This window comes from Drosophila hydei, unplaced genomic scaffold (assembly GCF_003285905.1).
Source record: "Drosophila hydei strain 15085-1641.00,03,60 unplaced genomic scaffold, DhydRS2 tig00000232-arrow-arrow-pilon, whole genome shotgun sequence".
In the NCBI taxonomy this organism is placed as follows: Eukaryota; Metazoa; Arthropoda; class Insecta; order Diptera; family Drosophilidae; genus Drosophila; species Drosophila hydei.
In genome coordinates, this window is record NW_022045690.1 from 2,128,334 (window position 1) to 2,155,686 (window position 27,353).

General features: G+C 41.7%; 1 protein-coding gene across 1 annotated transcript in view; it reads left to right on the forward strand.

The window, feature by feature from the left end:
- LOC111601830 overlaps positions 1-27,353 on the forward strand; it is a 98,697-nt gene that overhangs the window by 21,295 nt on the left and 50,049 nt on the right. The window contains exon 2 of the mRNA XM_030223506.1: positions 25,329-25,371. The gene's annotated coding sequence lies outside the window, so the exon portion shown is untranslated. The remainder of the gene's footprint in view (positions 1-25,328; positions 25,372-27,353) is intronic.

Sequence of the window (27,353 nt, forward strand, 5' to 3'; positions counted from 1 at the left end):
AGCAGGGCGAGAGCAGCTTTAAGATGCCTCGTGGCTTCGTTGTACATGGATTTGGCATCAGGCGTGCGTAATCTTAACCAGCGTCTCCTGGCCCATCTTTTGTGTATTAGTAGGTGTTGGGCCTCCAAGGTGAGGGGGATGTTGTACGGAGACTGTTGTCTTGTTTGGCAAGATGGTGGGGCGGCTTGGTGCGCAGCTTTGACTATTTCTTCCTGCAGTTTGTTTGCTGCGTAGTCCACGTCTTCAGGAGTGTTAAGTTCCATTTCTATGTGCAAAGAGTAATGGAGCTCGCGCCTAAAGACTCCTAAATCTGATCCTGCTGGCAGTAGTTGTTTCCTAATGGGCAAGGGCTGTGGCTGCGCGTGGATTGTGACTATTAGTGGCAGGTGGTCAGAGGATAGGTCCAAGGATTCTTCAATGGTCAATTGCCGGTCACAGATGCCTTTGTAGACAGCGAAGTCGATTGCCGAGGGCCTGTGTCCATTAATTGGGTAACGGGTGGGGGCTCCAGTCGCCAATATGCTGAATTGTAAGTTTTGAATCGCCTCAAATATGACTTCTCCGCGACGATTCGCACTATTGCTTCCCCAAAATGGGTGCCATCCATTCCAGTCGCCGCCGATGAGGGTCTTATTCAACCTTTGGCCTAGAACCTGTTCCATGTGATGATCACACAGACCAGTGTTTGGCGGAAGATAAATTGACGCAACTTCGATCGCTCCAATAGACGTAGGCAGGGTGATGGCTGAGACCTGCATTGTTGCGTTGCAAATTGGCAGTAAAGGTGTATGCGGTATTGTTGCTCGTATGAGGATTGAGGATCCACCAAAGCAGTTTGCTCCTTCACCATGAGCCTGATAGTGTTCGTATCCGAAAATTTGTGTAGTGGGGCACTCATGAGTTTCTGTTATTAACATTATATCTATGTTTTCTTGTGAGAGAAACGCAGCCAGTTCCTGAGTCTTGTTTCTCAGGCCATTGGCGTTCCAGATACCCACACGTAAAGCCATTATTTGTAGGCAAGCTTGGTTATGATGGCCATTAAACTGTTTAGCATGGTTGCTTGTTGGGATTGTACTTCTCGCATCGCTTTGAGCTCGGCATTAATTGCGTCAAACTGACGTTGTTGTTGCTGAAGCATTTCAGTGAACAAAGTGTCACTTGTGGTATTCTTATTTGACGGTCCACCTCTAGCGGCCTGTGCGTAAGAAACACCACTAATAGGCGTTGCAAAGCTCGTGGCTTGGGTAATGCTCCGGGGCCTTGTAATTTCGGAAGCAGTACTCGGACCCGTAGACGGTGTTTGTGTGGGACTCCTTTTTTGTGCTGGGGATTGCAATTTGCGCAACCGCTTGTATACTTGGCAGCCCTTATAGTTGGCTGGGTGCTGTAACTCACAGTGCACACAAGTTGGTGCCTGGTCCTTTTCGCGGGTGCAGTCTTTGGATGCGTGTTTCCCGGCGCAACGCACACATCTGGGAGCTTTGTGGCAGTAGCGTTGTGTGTGTCCAAATTCTTGACAGCGATGGCATTGTGTCAGGTCGTTGTATCTTCTTGGCAGTTCATTAATTAACGATTGAGTTTTTTACTTTCGAAATACCCTGAACAGTAAAAGAAAAATCTTAATTATGATCTTGTTAAGATTTTTCTTTTACTGTTCAGGGTATTTCGAAAGTAAAAAACTCAATCGTTAATTAATGAAAAAATTTCAATCACTTGATTTAATTCGTGTTTTTTATTGGAATAAATGCAGCGTGCATAATTGAAAATTCTTTATATATAAATACAAATATATTGAACGTATTTGCACAATGAAAATGCTTTAAATATTAATAGCATTCATATAAAATGAAAAATATGAAAAAAATATATTATTAATGAATGATATATTTTCGTCTCTAATAAGCTTATGAATGGCACTGACATGGATCGTTTTTTGCGACAAAAAAAGTTGACGCCTCAGGCATAGGGACACACTTGGGCTGACAGCAGTTGACAGGGCGTGGCATTGGGCACGCGGACAGGGCTCAGACTCTAATAGCAAAGTGGCTGCAGTTTTTCGTTGTTCTCGAATTCCTTTTAGCCACACACAAAAAGCTTGGCCAAGTTGGCCTCAGATCACAAGCCGCTTTGAGGCGCACTCGTGAGTGTTAAAAGTACTCGTACTTAAAGTGCATTTGTTTCTCGAGAGCGCCATGCATTTGAAGTGTGCGCTGTGAGATGGCTCAAGAGACTTTGTGGACAAACAAAAGCTAACAAAAAAATAAGCCAAGAACTAACTTTTCAATACTTTAAATTTGTTCGCACTGTAACTAAACAAAAAAACAAAAACAAAAAACAAAACCGGATAGAAAGAGTTTTTGAGCCAACGAGAAACTTTAAGGTGCATGATATGTGCTTAAAACAAGGAGTGAAAGACGCTCTGAGAATTGCAAATAGAAGCGGCATAAACTTAAATCAAACATAACAAACAGAAAGAGAGGGGGAGGAGATAGAGAGGGCGAAGCGTCAAGGAGAAGTAAAAGTTTTTCACTAAATATTTAAGGTTTCGGGTACTGAAGCATTTCATTAAAGCGGTTGCCACTTGGCACACATCGCATGGCCCCAATTTGGATTCAATTACAAATTTTTTACGTTACTAATTCAATTACGAATAGCCGGCAGCCGTGCGCCAACCGAATTAAGCTACTTACACAATAATTGACTTCAACAAACTGCATTTGTTGCGCATTTATCTTTGGCCTCCCTCCATGTCCCCAGCCAGGCAGCCAGCAAGCCACCCAACCACTGAGCTGAAGTGGCACAAAAGATAAAAAGTAAACTTTCGCAAAGCTGGCAGCAAGCGAAACAAAGACAGGGACGACAACAAGCGAAGAGATAGAGCGAGAGAGAGAGTGAGATTGAGAGAGGGAGAGGTTTTTGGGCATGGCGTAAGGTATAAAATTCGTTGGTTTCTTGTCGCTCTTTAATCAACTTACTCGAGAGAGACAGAGAGAAAGAAAAACAGAGCGCGATAAACGTTTTCAGTCAATTAGCACATTGGAAATAATTCAATGCAGGAACAACTGAACTACAACAAACTGAACTACTTACTGACTATATATCTATCTATCGTATATATATATATATATATATATATATATATATATATATATATATATATATATATATATATATATATATATGTATATATATATAAATTAATCTGCATGGAGATCATCGGTGTTATAAAAACCAGCTCATAACTGGAACTGACTGGGTAGAGAGAGAATGAATTAGTAAATGGATTATGTACACGGGTTTACATCCGGAAAATAAGTGTTGATCCACTAATCTGCATACAAATAAGCATATTTACATATATGTATGTATATATATAATTGTATGTACATACGAATTGTATGTGTTAGATGTTCATCAAGCTTATCTAGATCAAATGTAATAACAGCTATTTTATTATGCAGTCTTTTTAGGAACGTTTTCTGTCATTTCACAAAGTAAACCAATTTTAATTTTTCTAAATTTATTTATAATTTAACATTAAAATTGTTAGAAAGTATTGGAATTTGATAGCTTGTTTTTTTTTTCGTATTGATATTTTTGTCGCATGCACCAAAAAAGGGTATGTTCAAGTGCTCAAGTGTTTTGCTTAGTTCGTTTTGTTGTCAAATTTCAGTTGCCTTATAGCTGTTGTTATAGTCGTTGTTTTTGTTTTTATTACTGTTGTTGTATAACAGAGCATACACGCCGGTTGCCTCTGCTGCTGCGCTGTTTCTGTTATTTTTTTAGTTTCTTAGTTTTGTTTGCATTTTGCGCATCGTTCGTATTGTTATTGTTGTTGCTTCAGACACACAGCCACACAAGTGCACACACACACATGCTCGTCTACATATACATATATGACTATGTATGTACATACATATGTATATCTTATCGCGCTAACAATACAAAGTTCTTTTTTGCTACTGCTTTTGTGTGTATATATGTCTGTGTATGTACATATATACATAAGTACTGTGCGAGCTAAATGCATACATACATAATTATTTTCATTTTTTATGTAATCAACAAAACAGCGGCCACATGCGGTGGCGGCAGCGCTGGCTTTTCTGCCGCTAGACATGCGGTGGCGACAGCGGCAGCGCTGGCCTCTACCGCCACCGCCGCCTATTGCTTCTCTCCTTTGCCAAGGTTCTCAAAAAAAGCACCAAAGACACTGACACCACGACACAGCACACGCACACATCTTGTGTGAGGTGCAAAGTCATAGCGTCAACAAAAAAAGAGGCAGACAGAGAAAGAGACGAGGGAGCGTCGTTAGTTTGGTGCCGAGTGGGTGGGCAGAAAAAGCGTCGCCTGCCTATGCGTGTGATGCTCTTTTTCTTCTCCTCTCACATTCTCTTACACTCTCCCGCTCTGTGACTGGCCGCCTTCAATCCCTTTCGCAGACGTCATGTCAAAAATATTATGCCTTGTTTGTGTCTGTGTGCACATTCATATATATTTTTGTGTATATGTATTCAATTAGTTTTTAATGGGGGCGTTGTACAAATTTCCAATTGATTTTTAAGCACACGCACACAGAGCTTAAGTTATCTTTATCATTGCATAATCTCTCTTTGTTGTCGCATGCTAATTGCACACAGTTTTTCTTGTTCTCCTTCTTCTTCTTCTGTCATTTGAAGCTCACGAGCGCAGCTCCGATGCTCAAGCAAAAGTCAGACAATGACGAGGTCGCTTTATCACAAAATTCAAACCCCGCTACGTCTAAACGAATCAACAAATACTAATGCAGCTCTCAATGCGCGCTCTCACTCTCTTATACACTCATACGACGCGAAAAAAGCAAAAGCAGAGTTCAGAGCAATCGCGATCAGTCGTTCGACCTGTAAAGACGTGAATTCGAACAGCCTTCGCTTAAGCTCTACTGCTGCAGAGTTCTAAAAATAGAACTTTGCGGTACATTCTTCAACGCAACAGCAACAAAAACCGCACACGCAGCGTTTTCTTATCGCTTGCTTCCGCGTAACTCAATTGCTTTAATTGCAATTTACGAAATTTCGTCGCTTGGCGCGAGTGCGCCTGCACTCAAAAGCACAATCCGCGATGACATCTAATGTCAATAACCTCGCTACAGCTGTAAAGGTAAATGCAGAAATGCAAGCCCAGCTTAACGTTGTGATGGCAAATAGGCAAGCCTCCATCATGCCAATAAACTCAAAAATAGATATCGCCTCCGTGCAAGGCATCACTAACAACAAAAACACGAAACGTAAACAGCCAAATTCACCAAAAACCATCAAGAAAAGGCTCATCTTCGACGAACCAAGCACCAGCAATGCAGCATTAATATCAGAAAATCGATTTTCACTGCTCGTAGAAGAAGATGAAGACTACAGCGAATCACCTGTAGCTCCAGAAGCCCCAGTATTGACCGACCAGCAAACTACTCCGAAACCTCGTCCGCCCCCCATATGGTGTCCAAACATCAAGTCTGTGGCCCTACTTCAACAGATAATAGATAAAGTAATTGATGCTAAATCATACGTAATTAAGCCAAAGAAGAATAACATAGGTGTATTAACCCAATGCAGTGAGGACTATCGCAGAGTTATAGACCACTTTACTAAGCTGGAATTGGAGTTCCACTGCTACCAGCTTAAGGAGGACAAACCATATAGAGTCGTGTTCAAAGGGCTTCACTCCAGCACTGATACAACACTAATTAAAAAGGAATTGGAAACCAAAGGCCACACAATTACAAATGTGCACAACCCACTGAGCCGTATGGACAAAACACCGCTAAATATATTTTTTGTTGACGTGGCTCAGGCCCCCAACAACAAAGAAATTTTGGACATTCGAGTTGTCTGCAGGCAACGCTGCACAGTGGAACTGCCAAGAAGATACAACGACCTGACACAATGCCATCGCTGTCAAGAATTTGGACACACACAACGCTACTGCCACAAAGCTCCCAGATGTGTGCGTTGCGCCGGGAAACACGCATCCAAAGACTGCACCCGCGAAAAGGACCAGGCACCAACTTGTGTGCACTGTGAGTTACAGCACCCAGCCAACTATAAGGGCTGCCAAGTATACAAGCGGTTGCGCAAATTGCAATCCCCAGCACAAAAAAGGAGTCCCACACAAACACCGTCTACGGGTCCGAGTACTGCTTCCGAAATTACAAGGCCCCGGAGCATTACCCAAGCCACGAGCTTTGCAACGCCTATTAGTGGTGTTTCTTACGCACAGGCCGCTAGAGGTGGACCGTCAAATAAGAATACCACAAGTGACACTTTGTTCACTGAAATGCTTCAGCAACAACAACGTCAGTTTGACGCAATTAATGCCGAGCTCAAAGCGATGCGAGAAGTACAATCCCAACAAGCAACCATGCTAAACAGTTTAATGGCCATCATAACCAAGCTTGCCTACAAATAATGGCTTTACGTGTGGGTATCTGGAACGCCAATGGCCTGAGAAACAAGACTCAGGAACTGGCTGCGTTTCTCTCACAAGAAAACATAGATATAATGTTAATAACAGAAACTCATGAGTGCCCCACTACACAAATTTTCGGATACGAACACTATCAGGCTCATGGTGAAGGAGCAAACTGCTTTGGTGGATCCTCAATCCTCATACGAGCAACAATACCGCATACACCTTTACTGCCAATTTGCAACGCAACAATGCAGGTCTCAGCCATCACCCTGCCTACGTCTATTGGAGCGATCGAAGTTGCGTCAATTTATCTTCCGCCAAACACTGGTCTGTGTGATCATCACATGGAACAGGTTCTAGGCCAAAGGTTGAATAAGACCCTCATCGGCGGCGACTGGAATGGATGGCACCCATTTTGGGGAAGCAATAGTGCGAATCGTCGCGGAGAAGTCATATTTGAGGCGATTCAAAACTTACAATTCAGCATATTGGCGACTGGAGCCCCCACCCGTTACCCAATTAATGGACACAGGCCCTCGGCAATCGACTTCGCTGTCTACAAAGGCATCTGTGACCGGCAATTGACCATTGAAGAATCCTTGGACCTATCCTCTGACCACCTGCCACTAATAGTCACAATCCACGCGCAGCCACAGCCCTTGCCCATTAGGAAACAACTACTGCCAGCAGGATCAGATTTAGGAGTCTTTAGGCGCGAGCTCCATTACTCTTTGCACATAGAAATGGAACTTAACACTCCTGAAGACGTGGACTACGCAGCAAACAAACTGCAGGAAGAAATAGTCAAAGCTGCGCACCAAGCCGCCCCACCATCTTGCCAAACAAGACAACAGTCTCCGTACAACATCCCCCTCACCTTGGAGGCCCAACACCTACTAATACACAAAAGATGGGCCAGGAGACGCTGGTTAAGATTACGCACGCCTGATGCCAAATCCATGTACAACGAAGCCACGAGGCATCTTAAAGCTGCTCTCGCCCTGCTTCAAAAGAGGTGTATCAGCGATGCGCTGGTACGAGCTGAATCGCCCACTGACGCAGAGTTTCAATTATGGAAATTTACAAGAAAGCTCAAACGGCAGCCAATACGACGTCATCCCATTCGGAGCATTTCTGGTTCCTGGCACATTGGAGACGAAGCTCAAGCTGAGGCTTTTGCAAACCACCTTCAAGACCAATTCACGCCGGTGATTACCGCAGAGGCCTCAGAAATCGAAGCAACAGAAGACATCGTTCTCTCGCCCCTCCCAGCTGAAGACCAGATAACTGGATGTACAAAAGAAGAGGTTCTTGAACACATCAGAAGAGTGAAGGCAAAAAAATCCCCTGGATATGATCTAATAAACGGCAGAGTCCTTAGAGCACTGCCTGACTCCACCATAGACTACATAACTATGGTGTACAACGCCATGCTCCGCATCCGGCACTTTCCAGCCTGCTGGAAGCGCGCCGTGATTGTGATGATTCCTAAGCCTGGCAAACCCGTGGGAGAAATTGAGTCGTACAGACCAATTAGCCTGTTGCCAGTACTCTCCAAAATATTCGAAAGAATATTTCTGGAACGAGTACTGACACATCTGGGACGCCAGGAGGCCATTCCAAACCATCAGTTTGGCTTCAGGAGACAGCATGGAACACCGGAACAGGTTCACAGAGTTGTGCACCATATCCTTGGAGCCTTTGAAGAAAAGATGTACTGCTCTGCCGTCTTTTTAGACATCAAACAGGCGTTTGATCGAGTTTGGCACCTGGGACTGCTGCAGAAAGTGAGGACCACCCTTCCAGCCCCATTTTTCGCGTTGCTATCCTCATACCTTATTGGAAGAACCTTCCAAGTGTCAAGGGGGCAAACAGTATCCTTGACTAGACCAATTATGGCTGGAGTACCACAGGGTAGTGTTCTAGGCCCAACACTTTATACTTTATTCACAGGAGATATGCCAACTCCCGAGCCAAATATAGGAAGTACAGATGCAGTACTCATAGCGACCTATGCAGATGACACCGCCATCTTATCACGTCACGTATCTGCGCAAGAAGCTTCAGACTCACTACAAAAATATCTGGACTCTTTCGGACGCTGGGCAAAACGGTGGTGTATCACCATTAATGCACAAAAGTCTGTACATACTACCTTCGCCACTAGAAGAGGAGATTGCCCAAGCGTTGCATTGGGGCCCACTATTCCCAAAGCCTCAAAAGTAAAGTACCTTGGTATCACTCTTGACAGAAGGCTGACTTTTAAAGCGCACATAAGTCAAGTAACCTCAAAATGCAAAAGCAAGCTAAAAACCCTCGACTGGATGCTGAGAGCTTCAAGCAAGTTGTCTTACAGCAGCAAGGCCGCCATCTACAAGGCAATAGTTGTCCCAACCTTCGTATATGGTATCTCTCTATGGGGCTCCTCGGCGAAGACTACAAGGAACAAAATTCAGACCCTGCAGAATAAAGCACTACGCAGATGGACTGGAGCCAGCTGGTTTGTAAGAAACTCAGTCTTACATAGGGATTTAGCAATTCCCACAGTTGCTGAACTCATTGGGCGACACAGTTCAAGATACGCGGACAGACTTGCAGCGCATCCTAACCATCTCGCAAGCAACCTGGCTATAAACAACAATAGGCGAAGACTGAAGAGATTGCATCCTCTAGACAATATTAGAACTAATTAAGATAGTAGCTACAAGTGCAGAATAATTGGCATATCTGCCCTCCCATTAGTTAAGGTTTAGAGCTAAATGCGCTATAGAGTCTAAGACAATAAGCTGCAACAAAATAAAGAAATAAAAACGAAAAAAAAAAAAAAAAAAAAAAAAAAAAAAAAAAAAAAAAAAAAAAAAAAAACCGGATAGAAAGAGTTTTTGAGCCAACGAGAAACTTTAAGGTGCATGATATGTGCTTAAAACAAGGAGTGAAAGACGCTCTGAGAATTGCAAATAGAAGCGGCATAAACTTAAATCAAACATAACAAACAGAAAGAGAGGGGGAGGAGATAGAGAGGGCGAAGCGTCAAGGAGAAGTAAAAGTTTTTCACTAAATATTTAAGGTTTCGGGTACTGAAGCATTTCATTAAAGCGGTTGCCACTTGGCACACATCGCATGGCCCCAATTTGGATTCAATTACAAATTTTTTACGTTACTAATTCAATTACGAATAGCCGGCAGCCGTGCGCCAACCGAATTAAGCTACTTACACAATAATTGACTTCAACAAACTGCATTTGTTGCGCATTTATCTTTGGCCTCCCTCCATGTCCCCAGCCAGGCAGCCAGCAAGCCACCCAACCACTGAGCTGAAGTGGCACAAAAGATAAAAAGTAAACTTTCGCAAAGCTGGCAGCAAGCGAAACAAAGACAGGGACGACAACAAGCGAAGAGATAGAGCGAGAGAGAGAGTGAGATTGAGAGAGGGAGAGGTTTTTGGGCATGGCGTAAGCTAGCGCTCAAGTGTCTTAGGCTTTGTTTACCCACCAGACGGCACTTCCGCTTCCTCTTGCTTGCTGCGGTTTGTGTTCGCTCCCAACTGCTGCAGCTCCATCAAATTGCAATATCCGCGACAGCGACAGCGACATCGACATGAAGCGCCCGCCATCGATATTCCAGCCGTTCGACTGCAGCCATCTTCCCATATTTGCTGTTTGGGCGGGTGTAAGATTAATGCATTTTAGCCAAGTCGAGGATGGTGTGAGCATCTTAATACTTTGGCTTCACTTAAAATGAGCAGCGAAGTGCAGCCCCCTGAACCACACACACACACTCAGTGAGTGTATACAGAATCCCATCCGCGTGCACTTTATCAAGCAGTAGACCAAGACCATTCGCTAGCTCTTTGCATATCGATAGCTCTTAAGCCAGTGACTTGTTACTGTTTAAAGAGCAGTTACTAGTGATGAGCTCTTGTGCGTTGATTGATGGCCTCGCACACATACTTTGGACCCCAAATAGTTGGCACTTTTATGTGCTCAAACATAAGCAGCAAGTTAAACAGCTTCATTCATAGCACACAATGAGCCGCGCTGCGACGCGGCTTATTGACGCGCTACAGACTTGGGCGATACGCTTAAAATGTAATGCAAATACTCGAGTCACTTCAAGCCAGCTATCAATTGTAATGTCAACAGTAAGTTTTCGTTTATAGCTGGCTAATTGTCATTGAATTGGAAGAGATATGCAATGGGAGTACACTAGTCGGGAGTATCTGAGTAGAAGGTGCCCGCTACACAGAGCTGCTGTCTCAAATCAGTCTGAGTATCTTCAAGTCAGATATTGTGCCCGGTACACAGCGCTGCTTTCTCAAGTTAGTCTGAGTATCTTGAAGTCACATGCTTTTAAGAGCACTAGTTGGGAGTGTCTGACTAAAAGATGCCCGCTACACAGAGCTGCTGTCTCAAATTTGAGTATCTTCGAGTCAGATGCTCCCAAGAGCACTAGTCGGGAGTATCTGACTAGAAGATGCCCAATACCTAAAGTTGCAGTCTCAAATTAGTCCGAGTATCTTCAAGTCAGATACTCCCAAGATCTCAGTCTATAAGAGACATTTGTATAGTCTGTGTATTGCTGACAAAAACGAGCTCTCTCACCTCTGCCTCTCTCTCTCTCTCCCTGCCTCTTGATGATTTCTTTTTAGCTGATGAACAATAATGAGAGTTGAATGAAATTTCGCATTTAAATGAGATGCTTCATGGCTTTGATTGCCGTAACAATAGTTGCCATCGATAGTTGCACTAGTCGTGCACCTTTAATTATATGTATTTAATTATAAATACAGATATAAATTGAATTGAATTCGCCAGCCGTATTGCGTCATACATTATTAAATTTGAAAGCGACAGAAAGAATTGAAATAGGGCTAAGCATGACATGAAAATCAAATTAACAACGCTATGCCTGCCAATTAACATTGTAAATTAGCATGATAGGCAACTGAATTGAATGGCGTTAATAATTAATTAATGAGCCATTGATGTGGTTGATGCCACAATGAAAGCAGCAGCAGCAAACAAATGATTAAAAGCAACAACAATAAACAGCAAGAACACAATGTTCGCTGTACAAAGTCGCAATTAATTTAACAACCACGTATCTATAAATACAAAACGTGCAAAGCCAACAGCAACAACAACAACAACAACAACAACAACAACAACAACAATAACAAAAAGGCAAAAAGAAACAGGTGCTAAATAAAAAGGTAGCAAAAACAAACAAAGAACATTTAACACACGTGAAAAAACATTCAAATGTAGTTCATGAATCGCAGTTGTTTGTGCTACTTCAACTGCAACATTTGCGAGGGTTGCCCAATAAATTAAGCTGCACATCTCTATGTGCATATCGGAGCTGTAATCGATAAATACAATAAACTATGCTCATCGATTGGCTGTCAAGCAAGAGTTACTGCCAGCGCTACGTGCACAGATTTAGAATTCTCTCTGTTTCGCTGCCATTCTATTCTCTCTTTTCGTATCTCTCACTGTTTCTCTCACGCTGTAGTTCTTTCTGTGTAGCTCTGTCTCCCTCTCTCTCGCTCAGCGTCTCTCTCTGCTCGCTCACTTTCCCTCTTGACCTTTCCGCTTCTCGCTCACTCTCTTTATTTTTCTCTCTTTCTCTCTCTCTCTCTCTCTATCTCCCTTCACCTCGTATCCAAGTCTTTCTATCCTTCTCTCTTTCTATTTATATCTCTCTATATTTCCCTGTCTCTCTGCCTTTGTTTGCTTCTCGCTCTCACTTTCTCTCTGTCAATCTTTCTGCTTCTTTGTTTCACACCCACATTCTCTCTCTTTTCCGTAACTCCTCTCCCTCTGCCTCTCTATCCTCACCTCTTACCCACGTATCGCTTCCTCTCCCTCTCTCTTACCCTCTATCCCCCAGTCTCTCACCATCTCTCTCACCTTTTAACTTAGCCAGCTTCTGGCTGGCACGCACAAAAATAGAATTTAATAAAGTTAATTTACTTATGGCAACAAAGAGATTGCAAGTCGTGCACAAAGCTGCCGTCAGATGGCGCCAGCAGCAGTTCCAAAAGGACATTAAACTTGGAAAAGATTTCGCTCATAGATATTTTTTCTTATTTTGCTCATGCGTATGCAATATTTTGTATGATGCGAGAGCAAAGCTAACAGAGCACGTGGATAGTTTTAATTTGATGTACTATACTTTCTGCTGCCGACGCACGAGCCAAACTTTTCAAAATTGTTTTAAGCCAAAACAAACAACAACAACAACAACAGAAGCCAGCAGTAGTCGCAGCTATAAATCTTAGCATACCACAGGGCGCAGAGCAACTTTTGTGGCGCTTACGCTCTACCAGCCGCAGTCTCGCCAAGTGCAACAATGTGGCTTGAGCAATTTGTGCAACAGCAACAACAACAACAACCGCATCTGGAACAACAGTCAGTGTGGAAAGCATGTGCACACACGTATTCATACTCATGCCGCATTAGTTTTAGTTTCCACATCACATGACGCTGTGGGTGTCATATTGGAAAAAAAATTGCTTTCAAATTGGGCCAAGCCGGAAAAAAGGAGCAAAAACAAAAGGGAAAAACTAAAAAACTGACAGCAACAACGCAAATAAAAAACGCAAACAAAGTGCAAAAGCTGAAACAAAATGACCGCCAGCCACTAAAAAAATGTTTGTTGCGAAATTAATTGCAGTAACTTGGATAAAAAACTAACCGAAATCCAATAAATCGAGCAATGGGTGCGCACCTTAGGCAAGAATTTTTTATCCACGCCCACTTTCCCACTCAAATTGCTGTAGCCAAAGTAACTGTGAGGACGAAAAAAAAAACTAGAAATTAATTAACTCGAAAAGAGGAACCTTTGACTCGTTTTCATTGCAAAGTTCATGACAAACCAAGCAGCTAAGTGAGCTTCAACTAGATTGAACTGTGCCAAGTGGACAGCAAGCTCGAGTCAGAAAAATAACATCTAGATGCAAGAGTGCATTGCAAGTTTACCAGGTATTTGAGCTGACAAGCAACACCTAAACGCACTCACAGCTAACAGCTACAAATATCGAATGCATTGATTCAGTTTAAAGTCACTGTTAAATTTGCCATGGAGCACAGCAAAATTGTCATGCGCAGCAGCTGACTTTGACGCCTGATTACAAATTGATTGCCCATTCTAAATTTATTACAAAATATGATATTCCTTTTTTCCACTCAGTTGGCTAGCAGCTTTGTTTATGTACTAAAAATTTATTGGATAATACATATATGCAAATATTTTACAATTTTAAATATTACGCTTATTGATTTCGCCACATGTTTAATGAATTGTAAATACAGAACGAGTCAAGCCAGGGACACAATGTTTTTGTGCACTCTCGCCCCTTCTCTCCCTCTCTCTCTCTCTCTGTCTCTGTGTAAATTTTAATATGCATTGGTGGCCAAATTAAAGCCGAAACTGAAAATATTTGGCAACAGTTGCAAAAATTGTAATTTTAGAAAATAATTGAATATTTCATGTGTGGCCCACTGTGGTGTGGCAAGGCATATCAAATTCATTTCCGCCTTTTACGCTGCTATAGAATGTTTTGATTTATGTTTTTATGGCAAATACATTTTTATTCACGCCAACAAATGTCTGGAGCTTTGTAGCAATATCTTTATTTGGCACTTCATGTTTATTTATCTTGTTAGCCGCATTGCCAAACACATCAGCCAGCCACGCCCCTCCGCCCTTTGAATCATATAAATTAATCAATTGCAGACACACCAGCACACACACGCGCACACACAAAGTACACTCGCCTTTGGGCAAATATTTGTCACATCTGTATAAACTTCGTACAAAATGCTGAATGTTCGAGTATGTGGTCCGGCTATGACCCCGAAACGAGTCAGTTGGCCATCAAAGCTGCAGCTCAGCTGTCAATATAAGTCGTCCGTCCCTGTCACCGCCATGACAGACAACATCGCAAATATAGCAACACACACACTCTTACACACTTACACACACAAGCTACGCACACCACATACGTGTTCTGTGGCCCGCTTGACTGACTGATGCTCGCTGTTGGCTGTCTGTTGTGTGCTCGTCTATAAATCATGTTAATTACGTTATAGCAAATAATTTGCCTGCATTTCCACAAAGCACACACACACACGCACACTGCGCACACACGCTGTTGCGAAACTAACATGGGCAACTCGTCAGGCGATGCCATCCATCGTCGGCAGTTGCCAGTTGGCTCACATCTGTAATGCATCGCTTATTTGCTTGTTGTCATGCGGCTCAGCAATATTTGCGGTTGGTCTGAATCAGCAAACGAAACGACGAGCGAGCTCGTTGGAATGCGCGCTGCCAGTGTTGGTTAACACTGCCCCGGAACTAAAATCATTTTTCACCAAAAATCCCAGTTGGTTGGCTAATATATTTGCATAGGTTTCAGAGCCTGCTTCAGCTTGATGACGCTAGCAAATCAGTGTTGGACAACGTCATAAATCAACTTGTGATCATTCAAAGCGCTAATTGAATAATTAATGTAATGTGCTCTGATTTACATAATGATATAGAGCAGTCTTTGTAACATTTGTCGTTTTACAACACTAAACTAATATTTTACTAGAAAACTATTAAATAAACTATCTAGACATTTGCTTTTCTATCAGTTTTAACACTATATATAACTTCAAAGTCTATACTCTAACACTGTTTTTCCCTTGGCGTTATGTAACACTAAAAACACTTTTTGTGCAATTCATTCTATTTGACTTTTAATGTGCATTTTTTTCATTTGATAACTGTTTTAATAAAATTTGATTAACAACACGTAAATGCACCTTATTTTCTGCATTTCATTTTCGTTTTACAACACTACTACAACACTAGCTACTTGTGCACACAAAGACTGCTAACCACGCTTCCTAGCCAAATATTTATGCAGCTTTAGCAGCTAACCAAAACTAGCTCTTTTCACAACTCAAGTTTCACACTATGCACAACACTTAAAATTTCTCGTGTCGTTACTCAACACTGTAAAGGCAAGTTACGCTATTTTACCTTTATCATACACGACATTCATTGAGAAATCATTAAAATTTGTTGTAAATTGTGAATTTTAGTGCATATAATCAAACACTGAGACAACAGCTTTTGTCGTTTTACAACACTGTATTGTGATATTGTACACCCTGGTGGAAAGCAGTAAACAACAGAACTCATTACAACTTTTTACCACACTTTTTATGTTTGCGTGCCGTAAATGAAAACAGTGTGGAAATTGTAGCAAGCGTTTTACAACACTGCACACAATACACTGATTTCAGGGCACGTTAGACACTATGACAATCAGCTGAAGTGTACAGCAATTGTCAGCTCGGAACTTTGTTTGCGCTCACTTAACTCTTAATGTGGGGCCTCCGTTGGCTGCCTGGCTGGCTGCCCGCCTGGCCGCTGGCAGACCCATGGGACTGGCTAGAACTAGGATGATGTATATGTTAGATGGGGGTAGGGGGTAGTGAGCGTGAAAGAGTGCCCTGGTTTAATTGAGTTTGCCGCAAGCAAATAGCTCGACTGACAGTTGAAGTTGCAACTTTAAGCACTTGCCCACAACCGACGAGCGGCAACACCGACCAAGTCCTTTCGAGCTGTTGTAGACACAGCACACAAATGTAATTGGACCACATAGCATATAGGTGCTTTTGTAGACAGACTTCAGCAACAGTTGAATTATATATTTAATTACAACTGATGCAGATAAGATACGAATACCTATTATTATTATTATTTATTTTCTATTTTCTATTTTCTATTTTCAAAATTTACTTCAATAATTTTCTTGACATATGTATATCTAACGTAAGTAATATTAGTTGCAGGGTATTTGCCTGTCGACTACCCATTGTGAGCCACTTGTACTAGTTTTTTTCTTATTTGTTAAACAGACAAGTGGCTGTCATAAAGCGGGGCCACATAGAAAATGGCCTCACGTCCAGATTTCCACACTCTAGCAAAAAGTGCCTAGCCAAGACAATGGCGATAGGCCATCATCATTTGGAACATCGACACTGGCTGTCCACTTATTTGGTGGCCTACATATTTAAGCATGTCGCCCATTCACGAGCCGGCACACAGTGTGTGGCACATGTCTATATCTGTTTTGTATGGTCGGTGGGCATCGTTTAATGCAGTGGAAAACTGATTTGACTGGACTGCTTCCGCTGCCCAATTTGCGGTCGAGTTTCTTTAGAAACTCTGTGCCCACTTATGGGCATGTGAGTTGGTGCTTTAGATTTGGGTTTTTAGCTGCAGCTGCCCATGCCATACCAGATCACGTCTTTGTTGTGTGTGTGCGTGTGTCTGTGTATGTGTGTGCTTTAAATTTATGATTTGCCATATGACTTTGAAAAGCGAAAAGTTCGTTGGCTTTCGCCACGTCTTTGGGGTCGCGCTGTTTGCCTTTGCCGTTTTACTATGCCACCACGTCTTTCAGATTCATCTTTGTGTTTGCCTTCGTTTCGCTTGACATTTCACTTTTACCATTTTCTTGTTTTTTTTTTCTTTGCCTTTACATTTTTCTTTTCTTTCTGGGTTTCTTTTTTCACTGTTGCCCCTTTTGCTAACAAACATATTCTTTTTCCCCTTGTTTTTTTTTTATATATTTATTTTTGCTTTTGTGGCCCGTGGTTTGCTGGTTGAGAAAAGGAGTTGTTTGTCATGCATGCACAAGACGAGACGGTCTGAAGCTGGCACATTGAGTTATCAACAAAAACCTCAGCAGTAATCATACAGTGCAGCCTGCCATCTGATGGCTTACAAAAGTAATATGCTTACATTTAAATATTTAATGAGCCTCAGCTCAGCTTTCGGAAACGAAAACTTTAAACTTTGCGGCTTAATAGGAATCCTTTCCAATTTACACATAATATTATATTATTATTATATTTTTATTATATTATCCTTTTTAGGTCAGTGCTATACAATATAAAATAAAAATTCTTTTATAATTATAAAATATGAAAATTGAAAAAATTACTATATAAAAAATCTTTTATTAGTATTTTTTTTTTCATAAATTATTTAAAACTTTGCAAAATGAACTAAAAATATATTTTTACTTTTTTGTTTAAACAACATTTTTTGTTACATATTTTCAGTTACAATATTAAAATATTTCGCAACAATTTTTCCTTTAATTATTCAAGCAAATTTTAAACTAGTTTATTTCACTGAAATTGATTATTAAACATATTTTTAAAAGTAAATGTTTTATATATTTTGTAGCTGACTTTGCTTTAATTGAATATGCTCTGCTCTCATAGAGCATATCGTAGACAGGGCTGAGCTCTTGCTATCAGTTGCTTTTATGTTTTTAATTATTTTCTCATGCCTCACTTGAATAACTTCCGCTGGCTGACTGGCTGGCTGACTGGCTGGCTGGCTGCTCGCCTGCTGTTGCTTGAGCGCCCCCTCTTCGGCTCTCTTTGGTCTTGAATGCTTTGTAATTTTTGCGGTTTTTAAGCCTTTGTGGGTGGGCGGCCTGGCCTGGCTGAATCGTGCCTCCGTTTGTTGGCCTTGGTCATAGCCTCCTATATCAATAATGTGGATTTTTTGGGCTTGCCAGTTGCCGGCTGTCAGCCTTTTGTTGTTTCTGTTGCACTCTATTGTTGTTGTTGTCGCTGCTATTGTTGTTGTCACGATTTAATCTTTGGCTGCTGTGGATAATTGCGGGCTTAAGCATGCGCATAAAAGTCATTACGCTGACTGCCGCAAAACGAGCAATTTAGATTTATTCTAATTAGTGGCCCAGTAGAGGCGGCAGCAGCAGCAGCAGCAGCAGCAACAACAACGTCAGCAACAGCAACATTTCAAAAGCTAATCAAAGCTTTGGCTACAAACGGAAGCGTGTCTTGAAAAATGTCGCATCTTAAGCGATGTAGTTGCCTGGAAAATCTCATTGAAATCGACAGCAGCTGTTCGCATTTAGGTTTTTCCCCTCTTCATTTCTTCTTTTTCTTGTATACCCTTATGGAAAGTACTATAAAATTATCATAAACTGTGTAGTGCCTTTGGTTATGAGTTGGCGAAAGCATAGTAAGCTATATATCTGAGGCATGTGTATCTTACCAAATAAAAGTAATACTAATTTATAGGTTTTTTTCTATTTTTTGCTTTCTCTCATGTCATAGTTCAGTCTTAGATAGAATGTAATTTCATGAAGTATATGTGTTAGGGTATCTATTATTTGGCTTTCGTAGACAATCATTGGCTTCTTCAATTTACCACCATTCACGCCCCATAGCTCTGTCCTCCACGAACTCGCCATTTTTAAAATCTCCACACATTTCCGCCGTACCATGGCACTTATACTCCACTTAAGCCCGGCCAATTCATCTAAATGTTCAACAAATTAAAAGTTATAACCAACTATTATTCAAAAGCAACCGCCTATTAAGTTCTTATAGCCAAGAATATATATGAAACATATGTCTGGTCACCTTCATTCATGTTGCTCCTGTCTGATCAGATCGTTATTATATCCCGATTTTGATATAATAAAATTAGATGCATGTGCGCTGAGACTCAATCAGTTATCCGGGCTTAGGCGGCTTTGTACCTTGAAATACAGTTTTCGCGCTGTCTTTATATTGAGTGGCTTGGCTTGGCTTAGCTTGGCTAATGATTGCGCTTCCATGGCATGGTTAAGTTTTTCGTTTTGCCTTCGCGACTGCCACGTTGCGTATACGCAATGGGAGTCACTTTGTTTCAATATGCATGCCACGCCTCGCCACGCCCACACATGTCGACTAGGGGCTCAAAGTCACTTAACCAAATAAATTTTCAAAAAAAAAACCAGAAAAAAAAGAAAAAGAATACCAAGAAATAAAGAGAGCAGCGCCGTCTGTGGTTGTTGCTCTTGTTGTTGTCGTTGTTGTTGTTCAAGTATTTATTTTGCCTGAGTGCGCTACAGTTTTTAAGTTTGTTTGCGCTGTGTTTGCAGCGAGGCTCAAGGCACAACTTGCAAATATTCATTACAAACAAACACACACACACATACACACGCATACACAGACACACACACACACACACATACACAGACACACGCATATACTTAGCAGCGTTTGGTGGGGCAAACGAGAGGTTAGCGTAATACCATCTCACTCACACTGACAGCTATCTACTGGGTGAACTTAATGTGATTAAAATTGTATGGCTGTTGCTGGCTGCTCGCTACTCGCTGCTCACTGCTGCTGCTGCCGCTGCCTGACTGGCAACTCGCTGAAGTTTGTATTACTACCTTGCTCCTCTGCACTTTCACCTATGCCATGCCCATCGCCCATCGCCCATTGCCCAACGCGACCAGCATGTGCACACTGGCGTCTTATAAGAACATGAAGTTCACCTTAATGTTAAGAGCAGCAGCAGCCAACAGTAGCCAGCAATAAGAGCAAAGTATGGCAACGGACACGCCCCCTTTGCCCGGTTCGGGCATAACTAGTGCGAGTTGCCAAGCGGCCACAGCTTAAAGTAGCAAATTTATTTTTGGCATTTCTTGATTTTATGTTGCGTTTATTTTGCGATTGCGCATACGCCGCATTGTCCCAAGGCCCCAACGCGCCAGCATTGTTAAGGCTCCGCTTAATGGATGCTTAAATAAAATTTTAAAGCATTTCAAATTTAGTGTCGCGTTTTAGTGTTTGTCATTAGTGTTTTGGCAGGCGTTAAATATTTAATGGTCGGGACGATGAACGAGGTAGCGCCCAGAGATTCCGGACACGCAGCGAGCAACATGCCATGAGCCCTTGGCAACTTTGCAACAAAGTGTTTGTGTTGCGTATAATTAATACGGCGAATGGCCATGGCATTAGTTGCCAGCTAAATTGACGAAATGCCGACGATAACTTTGATCTGGCCAGCAAAAGTTGGCAGCAGATGATGACGCATATTGTTGGCAAATTTATAACAGCAACTGGCAACTGGCAACTGGCAACTAGTAGTCAAGTTTTCTTTCTCTGCAAGTTATGGCAGCTCTCACTTGACAAAGAGTTTCATGCGACTTTGCATTGAACCAAGTTGAGCTGCCTTGGCTAATGATGCGCTGCCATGGCATCGCTTCAGTGAATGTCCACTTTGCGTATACTCAATATGAGTCACCTTGTTTGAATATACCAAGTGCCACGCCCATATATGTCTACTAAGAGTTGCCAGCCTTGGTTCGCAAACTAAATGTGGTAGCAGACCTAACCAAGCTCAATCAAATACAGTCAAAATAAGTTGACTCCAAGCTTCAGTCTTTATCAATGGCTTGCGAAACTAGCATAATATTTATAATTGGAAAGTAAACTAAAGCGAAGGCCAAAGTTTCGAGCCACACACACATACACAAACACACACTCACACATACCCAGCGTGATATGCATATTGAAAGCCGCACTCAATTGGCAATGGCATGTGAGAAAAGCAAAGGCAAAAGCAGAACGAGAAACGTAGCTAGAAATACAACCGAAAACCAGATGCAAATGCAGATACAAATGCAGAATGCAGAATGCAGATGTGGAAATAGAAGGAGGACGAGTCAAGCGGCTGCGATGACTATGGCTGAATGGCTATTAAATACACGAGGGAAGCTACTTTTAACCCAAATCTGCGGGCATAAAAGCTGGCGACGGCGGCGGCGATGGCGGCCAAAGGAGCAGCCAGAGAGGCCAGGCCACACATGAGCACAAATAATGCAGTGATGCAGCGGCCATGATGGCCATGTGGAGCACTGCCAAAGCCGGCAAAGAAGTGAGAGCTGCTAAGCGAGCAAGAGAGAGGGAGAGTGTGAGTAAGAGAGAGAGAGAGAGAGAGAATGAGCGAGCTGGAGACAGCGACACTTGTCTGACACTGGCAGCAGCCTGGCAGGCGTCATCCGGGTGCAGATACTGCTAAGCGTACACAGAGCAGCTGAATTCCAGCTGCAGTTGAAGGCACTTTGGCAGCAGCTGCGGCAGCGGCGGCGCATTCAAATGCACACATGTTTGGGCGTGATTAAGCTGCAATTTTTATACAATATTTACACAGTGTGTGGGCGCATTAAGAATTGTACTGGCGGGTGGTGCCGCCAAGCGCCGGTTAGAATTCTAGCTGTCCGTGCCACATAATGACATTCATGCACACAGTTGCAAATGCCGCAGCGCAGCGTGTCGCGTCGCGTCGCGTCGCCGTGGCGGCTTCTCCATATAATACAGATATTACAATATGCGGATTATTAGGCATTATGCATGTGTATATCTATATCTCTCTTGCATACGCTTCTTTCGTCTGTGTGTGTGTGTGTGTGTTATTGTACTAACAATTTCTATTCATAAACGCTTGTGTGTGGGCGTGTGTGTGTGTGTGTGTGTGTCTGTGGCATGCAAATTTATTGTGTACAGCGACATTCTCATTTTGATTTTGCTTTTGCTTTTGCTTTGGCTTTTTGATAGGGATTTACATTTTGCATTGGCACGTGGAGTGTTGAAAGCCGTGTGGATTTTCGGTATTGGGATTTGGGTGCCAAGGTTGTGTGTGTATGGGTGTGTCTTTAATGCCTGGCTGTCATTAGCATTGCATTTGTTATGCCTGCTCTATGAAGACACATTATCTGAACGCCCGAAATCCATGTAGGGTGGCTTGAAAGCTCAACGAAGTGGCACAAATTAATTGAAAGCGACTTAGCTTCGCATACGAAGCGAAATACGGACATTAAGTAGTATAGTTAAGATGTATCTTTAATATAAATCGCTAATATACAAAATGTTCTTTGACTACCAATGGCGCAGCAATTCTTTAACTATTTTCAATTTCATTAACATATTTGGTATCTGTCAAGTAGATTTTCTTTTCATGAAATATCAGCTTCTTAAAAACAGAAGTGTCTTATAAACAAAAATTCTACATTTATTTTCACTTCTTGCTAGGAGTTCGCTTGAGCGCACAAAAGTAGGCAACACTTTTGAATCCTTGGCATTAAGCTCTGTGTGGTTCGTTAATGGACGCACACACGCATACATATTGGTCTACTTATTTATTAATTTCGCCACTTAAGACTTTAAGTGCCAACAAATGGCAAATAAATTACAATTACATGGCAAATAAATAAAACAGCCACAACAACAACAACAACAACTTTCCAAACACCCTCAAAATGATATCATTAAACAAATGAAAAGTGTCACAGCAAATAAAAGAGCTAAATTGTTGTTATTAATTAAGTGGCATTAACTGCCGCCCATTTGAAATCCGATGTGGACAAACTGAAAACCCGCAATCTGACACCAAACACCAATCAAAAATAAAGCAGCACCATCCACAACGCCACCCCCACCACCCCCAGCAGCAATGCAAACACCAACGCCAGCCATTTCAATTCCAATGACATTTTATTCCATTTAATTGACATTTTTTTCCACACATTTTTCATCAGTAATAAAGCTGGGCGTGGTCAGTGTCAGTTAGTAAAATATTTGAGCTCTCTAAATATTTATTCTGCCTATCTAATTCCTTATCCCCCTCTCTCTCTCTCTTTATATATATATATATATATATATATATATAGCTATCGCTCCGCCTGCGCTGCTAACCACATAGTTGTTAGCAAAATGTTTTTATGCCACAAAAATTTGATTTTAATTTGAATTTGATATGCGCATCAGCTTTAGTAATTGAACATTTTTCGTTCAATTTTATAAAGAATACTATTCATTTTTTTTGTGGTTTATTGTCAACGTATTCTGAATATAATCTTAAAGCCATGGTTTCTCATAAAAAATTGAATATTTCTATGTCAAATCAAGGAGATCGGTGCCGATTCAAATAAAACTTGCCCTAAAGCTGCGGTAGTTAGATAGAGAGTTAGATAGTTTTTCGATCAGAAACCATAGACAAGAGATTATAAGTGAAGTAGGACCCACCAAACCCTTAACAACCTACTAAACGTTGGTAAACACGAATTGGCATTGATTACTCAAAATTTATACATTAGTTGGGCATTAAAATTCATTAAAGAAAATTTTGCAATTCGTAATTTTGTAATTGCGATTTGCACGTCAAACGATTTAGCTATTTGCATTGGACAATCATTTCAGCTATCGAGCGGTAGGCCCATTTGACATATCTGTAATTATGATGACTAATGCATATCGAAGCCAATTTAATTTGTGCACTCACTTTGTCTACTTTTTGTATCCAATTTGTAAATTGGTAATGGGCCAAATATCATTGCCGCACATCAATCTATTTACAATTGCAAAGCAATTTGCACTTGTGTGTATGTGTGTGTGTGTAAATGTGTGCTTTATGTTATTCATAAAGCAATGCCACTGATAGCTAGTCGGCTGCTAGCTTTGCACAAACATGTGTAATTTGAAACAAGCTCGTAAATAAAATAGATGCAAATGCATTGGCAGCTGGCTAATTAGCCAGCAAAGCCAACAATTGAGCAACCAAACAGCTGCCATGGATCGTAATGCTACAGCATCAGATGGACTTATAGCCAGCCAAGAATCAAATGATTTAACACGCAGGCTGAGGGTAGCACAAGCAACTGGTAGTCGACAGAGCATATGGCCATAAGAATGGGCAGAGGCAGAGGCAGAGGCAGAGGCAGAGGCAGAGGCAGAGGCAGAGGCAGAGGCAGAGACAGAGACAGAGACAAAGACAAAGACACAGACAGAGACAGAGACAGAGACAGAGACACAGACACAGACACAGACAGAGACAGAGACAGCAGAATATGCTCTACACACAATCACTTCCGTTTACAGGGTATCATAAAGCCAAAATTGTAATAGATGTCGATGCAAAGATAGATTTTCGTGCAACGTTGCATCAAATAATTTCAAATCCACAAGCATATTGATACGGTCATCTAGCTAAGTGCGGGCCAATATGGCTGTGTGTGTATACATGTGTGTGTGTGTGTGTGTGCATGTGCATTGTGCCACATTCATTATATGGAATGCCTGCCAGCTGGCAGGCCATTGTCGTTGCTGCCGGCAAGCGAGTTGGCAGCCCGCAACTGTTATTAAACATTAATTTATGCATTACTAGACCGCTTAAATTAATCAGTAAATTGCATGCACACACATACACACGCACACAGGCACACAGACACACATCCTTAGGGACAATGGCAATCAATACTGAATACTTTAAACAAATTAAATTGCCACAAAAGCTGCTTGCTATTTGACAGTCCCTTTTATTTTTGAAATATATTTTTGCCTTTGTTCCCTCATTACGGGTCATCATTCGAATCAGGTTAAATCTGACTGCATTCGAAATGCCGGAATTAAAACTGAAATATATGAAAAGTGATTACATATAAAAGTGGTTTATTTATATATATATATATACATATATCTATATATGTATATTTAGGCCACTTCAAGCTTTAAAGTCCATCTAGTTGATTATTTTCTATGTTTTCTTCTCGCTGCACGTGCACAGCTTTAAGGGGCCACTGCAAGGGATTATCAGCATTTCTTTGTTGCAATCAGCATCTCAAAGCTCGAAATGCCCCAAGGTTCACGAGGCGCTGGCCTCAGCACGATTTTGCATATTCCTGCAGCTGGATGAAGAAGAGAAAAAAACAGCAGCAAAATGTGGCCACAGTCTGCATAGCTCTTGAAATATCTCGAATGCATAGAAATTCGATCTGGTAATAGCCAAATGGACTTTGCTTAGATAGTGATTGAAGTTAAAGTAAAATTGATACAATTATTTTGAAGCTCAGTAGATAGATAGACGATAAGAAACTATCGCTTGATTGGCAAATATCGCAGAATAATCGTTGTAATTGATGCCTTTGTTATCTCTAACGTTATGAATCCTTATAAACAACTAATTGTATTTGCTCTGCTTCAATCTCTCTCTCTTTTCAGCCCAACACTTGAAGACAGCGTACAAATCGTATTCTCGCTCTAGGTAAGTGCTCGGCAGACATGCAAATGTGGCCGCAGGTTTGCAATTTATAGGGGCGGGCAAAAATAATCAAAAGCAGGTGGAGAAAGCAAAGCAAAACGAAATTGTTATTCATTCTGCTAAGCAATTTGATTTACCTGCCCAGAGCATAGATCAGACTTAATCGTATTCCATGCGCTACGGCTCTGATGCAGTTCCGTAAGGTCAATTTAGTTCTTTTTTACGGTCAGGCAACTGCCTCCATGCCATTTTATTGTACGGCTTCTGTCAGTCTGTCGCGCGTCAGTCATTCGTTCAGTCTGTCTATCTGTCTGGCTGTCTGTTCGTCTGTCCGCTCGTCAACCGCTTCTGCCTTGGCCCCTCGCCCGCTTCGGCTCGGCTGAATGATAAATGGCCTGGCATTGCGGTTGTAGGCAACATTAAGCGTTGTTCAAGCGCCACAGATTGCAATTGTTGCCTCCCACGCCACTCCCTCCCTCTCTCTCACTCTCTCTCTGTCTCTCTCTCTATCTGCATCTGTCTCTGTACCGCCTTTCTAGCCAGCATCCATCCATTTACTAGCTGATTTTTTATGCGCTCCTCTAGCACTCGTCAAAGTTTTGCGGGCTGCTTTTTGTGCTGCTCCGGGAGCTGCGATTCTCTGACAGACAGCAACTTGTAATTTGTAATGCTCCGAGTACCGAGCTGTTTGCTGTTTGCTGTTTGTTGTTAGCTGCTGCTGTTGTTGCAGCTACCGGTTAACAGTTACCATCGCGCAGCTACCATTTACTGCTGGCCAGGCCATGATTTTCAAATGAAATGCATTTGTAAACTTTTGCGCTGATTTAATGATGTTTTATAGAAGCGTCTCCATGCTCCTTGAATGGAGCCACACTTCAAATAGTATCTCTCTGTCCAGCCCCATCTCTCAATAGCTGCACAAGTTGTTAGCCTTACAGCATAATAGCTGCACAAATCTATCCTCTTCCATTACTTCAAATTAAATTTTGCTGAAATTATCCCAAGCTGCATGTTTCGTACTTGTTTCTTGCACATGAATATGTATATATACATGTATATGGGCAGGAAAACCTATTTAAAGTAGATCATAAAGTAATGCAGAAATTATGGTTCAAGCGAGTAGCATGAATAACTTGCTGCAAAAACATTTATCTAGAGATGTTTGAAGTTGAGGAAGCTTTGGAAAATATATTCTACTCTATCCTACTCGTGGGAGTTCTGTCTTAAAGTGAGTGAGCTAAGTCGAGTGAGGTATATTACTTGCATATTTGATTACCGCCTCGAAGTCACGTGTCACTCAGAAAACTTGTAAATGCCTCGCTCAAGGCTGTGCCTGGCATGTAAACAGCATAGCATTGTAAACAACCTTGAAACTTGCATAGACAATGTAACCCATTCTTCAATATTCACACCTCTCTCTCTCTCTCGTTCTGTCTACTTTATTTTCTGCCTCACTCAATCGTACCGTCTATCCCTCTGTAACTGTCTTCTGCTCTATCTCATCCTCATTCCTATACACCTTGAGTCTTTCCTAGATCTCTCTCCCCTCTATATGTCTATCGCTCTATCTGTATCCTTCATTGATATGTTCTCTCTCTTACTCTCTTTCACTTTGTACTTGTCGCATTCCAAATCTTCTGCATTCTGCGTTCTCTTATCTCTTATCTTTATATCTCTGTTCACACTCTTCACACTTTCTATCTCTCCTCATCTCTCTCTCGGAATTCCGTACTCTTTTCTTTCTATTAATTTCTGTGTCGTTCTCTGTTACTCTCTCTTTCTCTCTCACATCTACGTTTCTCTCTTTCAGTTTCACTCTCTTTCCCTCTCTCTGTGTCTCTCTCAATATTTCCAACTCTCTTTAACCGCACACATCATTCATTCAATAACTCACAATGCCAATTGTCAGCAAATGCGTGCGATAAGGTGTAATCAAATTTCAATTGATTCAATTTTTATTTAATTTTATTTTTTCGCCTTGTTTT